This window comes from Centroberyx gerrardi, chromosome 17, assembly GCF_048128805.1.
Source record: "Centroberyx gerrardi isolate f3 chromosome 17, fCenGer3.hap1.cur.20231027, whole genome shotgun sequence".
NCBI lineage: Eukaryota > Metazoa > Chordata > Actinopteri > Beryciformes > Berycidae > Centroberyx > Centroberyx gerrardi.
Window position 1 is genome coordinate 26,682,340 of NC_136013.1, and position 6,000 is coordinate 26,688,339.

Here is a 6,000-nt window from a genome sequence, read left to right on the forward strand (position 1 = left end):
ACGGCAACATTTGAGTATGCAAAATTTGCATGAACAAAGTCAAATGTGTGCATGTGTCAAAAAGATTTGGTCAAATATTTGCTACCATTATTGATATTCATCTGTTGACGCTGTTCCTGTGTAATTACTGTTTGTTGTGGATGGCTGTTGCTGTTTTGTCAATGAGGGAAGCTGTGTTGTGTTTTTTGCTTGCATTGGTTTACAAAAAAGAATTTCCTCTTGTGGTCAATGAAGTAAACTAACAAACTACCTTATAATTTCACATGTGGGTGCATATCTCTTTCATATCTTTGTTTATGCACTCACACATTTGAAATGATTTGCACACTTCTGTTTCTACTTGTTCATGAGATCTTTTCATAGAAATTCATACATGACATCTATTTGTTAAAATCTTTTTTTTATGGAATTCAATTTTAATTCTTCTGATCAGATCTTGTTACACGTTCCCACATTTGAATTTGTTGATGCAGGTTTTTTTTTCTCTGCACATTCAAATAAGGCGAAGTCGACGATAATTCTCAAAACATTTTGTAAACATTTTCCTACGAGCTCAAAAAGCAAGACAAAACAAAACAAGACCAAACAATCCTGATTTAATCCTGTATGTCGGTCTTAAATATTCAGCAGATACTGTTTCACCCCCCTCCTCTCTTTCCTTCTCTCCTCCCCTCTGCCCTAAAGATTTCCAGATGCTCCCCAGCTCACGCTCTGGAATGTACAACTGCATGTTTCCTACAAGCTTCATTTTTCTCTCTCCCCCTCCATTTTCCTCTTCTCCTCCTCAACCCCCTTACCACCCCCCGTTTTCTTCTTCTCTTGTTTCTTTTCTCCTCCCTCCCTCCCCCCACCCCTCTCCTTTGCCTCTCTCTTCTCTCCGCAGTGGGTTATTTGTCTAGACTTGGGTGGGTCTTCCCCCGCACTTAGGTTTAGACTGATACATCCGGCCGATGTTGGCCTCCACCTCTGATATGATGGAGGTTCCTCTCTGACCACAGCTAGTCAATATGTTCTTCTTCTTATTATTATGTTTATGTCATGTGTCTGATCAGAGAAATCATTCCAAGTGGGAGGATTTTACTCAACAGTCTATAAAACCTGCAATGAAACCTGCCTCACCCTGAGAGTGCTAAACCTAAAAGAATTTCATTAGTCTGGCTTTCAGTGGAGAGTTTTAGTGTCCCATGGTGGTATAAATGCTGTTTCAGAGGCAACAGCTGAACCCTAATGCTGACACATATTTTAAGAATCCAGGCTCTTCACCATATTTTCAGCAAACACCATCTCTTGCCTATCTATCTATATGCCTATCCATCTATATGCATATCTCATGTAATTCATGAGCCATTTTGTAGCCATAACACTGAATATAACGCTGTCAAGCAAAAGTAAAATCATTTAATTCTGTCAGATTCTTTCTTGCTTTTAGCCCTCAGAGACCTCAGTTCACAGTTACCCCACAATCCATAGATGCAAAGGTGCATGGATTCAATATACATACATACATGCATACATACATACATACATACATACGTGGTCAAAATGCACAAACACATACATGCACACATACACCAACGCAGCGGAGCGTGCTGACTGTGCAGCTGCTTCCTGTGTAAACACCTGTGGCCGTGTCTTTTTGACTCTTCAGACTCTCCCAGCCTTCCTGTTGAGCTGTGAGTTGGTTTCACAGTGAGCAGTGAGCAGTGAGTTGGCTGTACCTCATCACAGCAACCACTAGAGTGCGCTATGGAACAGAGCATCACAGACCATAACTGTATTGTGATTGTGACTGATTTGTTTGACAACAAATCCCTTTAGTAAAGACCATAGAACAGGGGCAATGTTATGGGCAGTGCTTGTTATGTAATCATGCCTTCAACAGGGATGGAGAATTGGAACCTGGGACAAAATCAATGAGGATGACGGATTGATGAACAAAAGTGTCAGAAAACTATCTTGATGGTTATAGTTGTTGGCAGAAATGTCCATATGCACTGCCTCATGTTGCCTGTGTACCACATTCCAACCAAAGCCTGGCTGTTATGATTAAAGGGGCAAAATGACCATAATAAATATGCAGGGGTTTGATTGGGTTGTTGATCAATACCAATCACTGCAAGACATTTCAGCTACGAAGGCTAAAAATCCTTGTTCTCGAGCCAAAAAAGCAAATGACAAAGCAGCATTATTATTCCAGTATTTAGCATGGTGATATATATATATATATATATATATATATATATATATATATATATAGCTAGCTAGCTTACTCGTCTCTTTTGTGAAAATGTGACTTTATTGTTTGTGCCAATTACAGGTTACCATAAGCTGTGCCAGAGGCCTGTCCATGTTGTTGCACGTGCTTAGTCTCTTAGCCAATAAACATCATAGATTCCTTAATGCGTCTTTATCTGTTTGGCAACTCATTTCAATTCAAACAGCACTGTCGTTGGTATCCAGTCTGCTCATAACCTCCTCATTACTGACTCTGAGTCTGTTGGCTACATCAAAGTAGCTTCCCAGACTCTTTCTGTCTGTCATCCTGCTATCTCTATCTCTGCTTGTTTCTCTGCTTAGTATCTCCCACTCCGCTTTAGCTGGAGTTTTGGTGTTTTTGAATGTGTTTCTAACTAGTATTTTAGCATAAATCTGCATTCTGAACAGGGACTTTTTTCTGTTTTGGTAGAAATGGTGATTGAACATTTGCTGTACATGATTCATTAGCTAAGTGTTGGCTGCAGTATTTGACTATGTTTCAACATTCCTTACTGATGATAATGTCAAATGGGGAGCGGTGAGTGGACGGAGCAGCAGTCACAGTGTTTTTAGGGCATTGCAGTTTTACAGTACTGTATGATGGAGAGAGACAGGGCAGATAGAGAGAATAATCATTTTAATTACCATGTACAATAAATGTAAAGGAGTTTTGTCTTAGTGATATTGGTAAAGACACATTTGGACAACTTAGTTTCACAGTACATACTGTAACACATAGTGCAGGGAGAACAGGACCTCACATATAGTGGTAATGGACTGTGCAAGGCACACTGTGGACAGTATACTTATATACTTGTATACATATCCATCTACAAATATACATGCAACATTCTGTAGCTATGTGTGTTCCAGTAGTGTGGTATACAGTGCAGCTGCAGCTGTAGAGGGAGGTGTAATGAGTAACCATGAGTATAGTGTATTGGTCCACTGTACCATTAGGAAGTTAAAATGCAAGGTCTGAACTATACAGGCTTGTGCAGACGTAGTGGGTAATGATAAATAGTTACAGTAATGAGGTATACAGACAGTTTAACTGAATAGTAATATATAGTCCTCAGAAGAGAAATGATGCTTTCAATTATTGCTATATTAAAATGTCTCTGGATTAGATGTGGGAAGTTGAGCGTCCTAATTTGCAGCAGGGATAACATCCTCTGTTGGGCCATTTTGATTAAGCAGCAGATGTTCTTGTTCAGTGATGAGATGACATGCGACAAAGACTGTGAGCTGGATTCAGACCAACAATATTGTGAGTGCATGGTCATGGCCCCTTTTAAAACTAAAGGCCATGCAAAATGGGTAATATTCCTTTCAGCAGGGAATGGGGGATAGGCAACTGATCAGTGCTGATAACATAAAAAAAGAAGACTCATGGAAAAAATAATCATAATTGTTGGTAACATATAAGTTGATTCGCATGAATGACGCAGCCCCTTTGGACAGGATATTCCATCAACATTATGTTCCCTCAACCCTATGTTCGCTCAACCTTATTTTCCTTCAAACTTATGTTTCTTCACCCCATGTTCCCTCAACACTATGCTCCCTCAACCCTGTTTTCCCTCTACCATATGTCCCTTCAACCCTATGTTCCCTCCACACTGTGTTCCCTCAACTCTATGTTCCCTGTACCATATGTCCCTTCAGCCTTATGTTCCTTCAACCTTATTTTCCTTCAACCCTATGTTCCCTCTACCATATGTCCCTTCAACCCTATGCTCCCTCAACGTTAATTTCCTTCGACTCTATGTTCCTTCAACCCAATGTTCCCTCAACACTATGTTCCCTTAACCTTATGTTCCCCCAATTCTGTTTCCTCAACTTTATGTTCCCCCAACCCTGCCCCCTCAAACTCATGTCCCCTAAAACTTATGTCCCCTCAACCCTATATTTCCTCAGTCCTTTTCCCTCAACACTAGATTCCCTCAACCCTGTTCTCCAAACCCTATGGTCCATCAACCCAATGTTCCCTCAAACTTATGGTCCCTAAACCCTATGTTTCCTCAATCTTGTGTTCCTGCAACCTTATGTCCCCTCAACCTTATATTACCTCAACCCTTCTCCCTCAACCCTGTTCTCTCAACCTTGTGTTCCCCCAACCTTGCCCCCTCAAACCAATGTCTTCTATATCCTGTTCCCTCAACCCTTTTGCGTCATATTCCCTCAACCATACATTCCCTCAACCGTATGTCACCTGAACCTTATGTTCACTCAGCCCAATGTACCCTCAACATAATTTTAAGCCTGATGTTCTCACAGCTGTAGGTTCCCATAATCCTTGAGTCAGCTCTAGGTTCCCATAATCCTTGAGTCAGCACACATGACACCTACAGTTTTTCTTAAAAAGTCAGTTAGCATCCCACCTTGAATATCTTAAAAAACTATATGATAGCAAAGATGGGTAGGAAATTCAAAATTTCAGGGCTACAGCTTGGATGAGATAAGTTGTACAGTAATTAGTTGTAAGAAGTACGTACATCCAACATTCTGCCTTACAAATTCAGTCTCATCAAGTACAATACACTCAGGCGTTACGTATGCACATGTATGTCAGGTTATGCTGAACTGGTACGTTCTAATAAAATACTGCCACAGATTTTCAGGCGAATTCAGTATTTTTACAGGCAGAATTTTTTTACAGTGTTTGACTGTCAGATCTTTCTCCCTGTCTCTGCTTGCCTCTGTCTCACACATGCACACACACTCACAGAGTCAACAACAGTTGAATTGACATGAAGAACAAGCACCATAAAGGGGCAGTATGACTCAGTCTTTGCCTGTGTCAATCATAACAAATATCTTGGAAACTACTGGCCCAATTTTAGCAAGACTCGAGTAAATGCTGCATCTCGCCATTGAAATCCTGGATTTTCATAAATCACATCTAAATGTCATCAACAAAGACCAACAACAATGAAATGGCAATGTTGTATAATATATAATATTGTGTAATATCGGTTAATAATATTCATTGTAGAGGAACAAGGAGGTGTGGAGAGCAAAGAATCTAAAATAGCCTACAGAAATTACTAAACCAATGGAGGATTGGATGGAACTTTGTGTAAAATTGTCCAGTCAGGGGGTATTTAACCTTTATTTATCCAGGGAAAGTTGTCTGGTCAAGCATGCTCTTTTCTTGCAATGCCCTGCTTTACATTCACACAGTTACACACATTCATACCTTAGGGTTGCCCAGTACAACCACAGTCTTCTACCGTTTGACACTGAGCAGCTCCGCTGGAAGCATTTGGGGATTCAGTGCCTTGCTCATGGACACCTCGACAGTAGTTGTCGAGGGAGGAGAGTGTTACTCATTCACGTTCCCCATCCACAGTTCCCCCCATCAAAACTAGGTCAAAATGTGCATCTAGCTCCTCCCCATGGATCAATGACAAGATCCGCTGCTCAGAAAAAGAGAATGGTGGAATGCTATCAAGCTGCATGTCCATCATCATCATCATGATCATCATCAAATGAGTGACTTATTATAATGGTAATCCTCAGGTTGCTCATTTTGTTATTTTGTCATTGCTTTGGTGCTTTTACTGCACTTCCCGGAGATCACTTGCCAATCAAACAGTGGGTGGTACTGTGTCTTTTTCCTTGGATATTCTGTTGATGAAGTTTGAGTTTCTGTAGGTGGCGTCTGTTCAGCCATGATGGCTATTGCTGCTCATGCTAACTACCCACTTCTTCTTCTATTCATTCCAAACAAATTGGAAA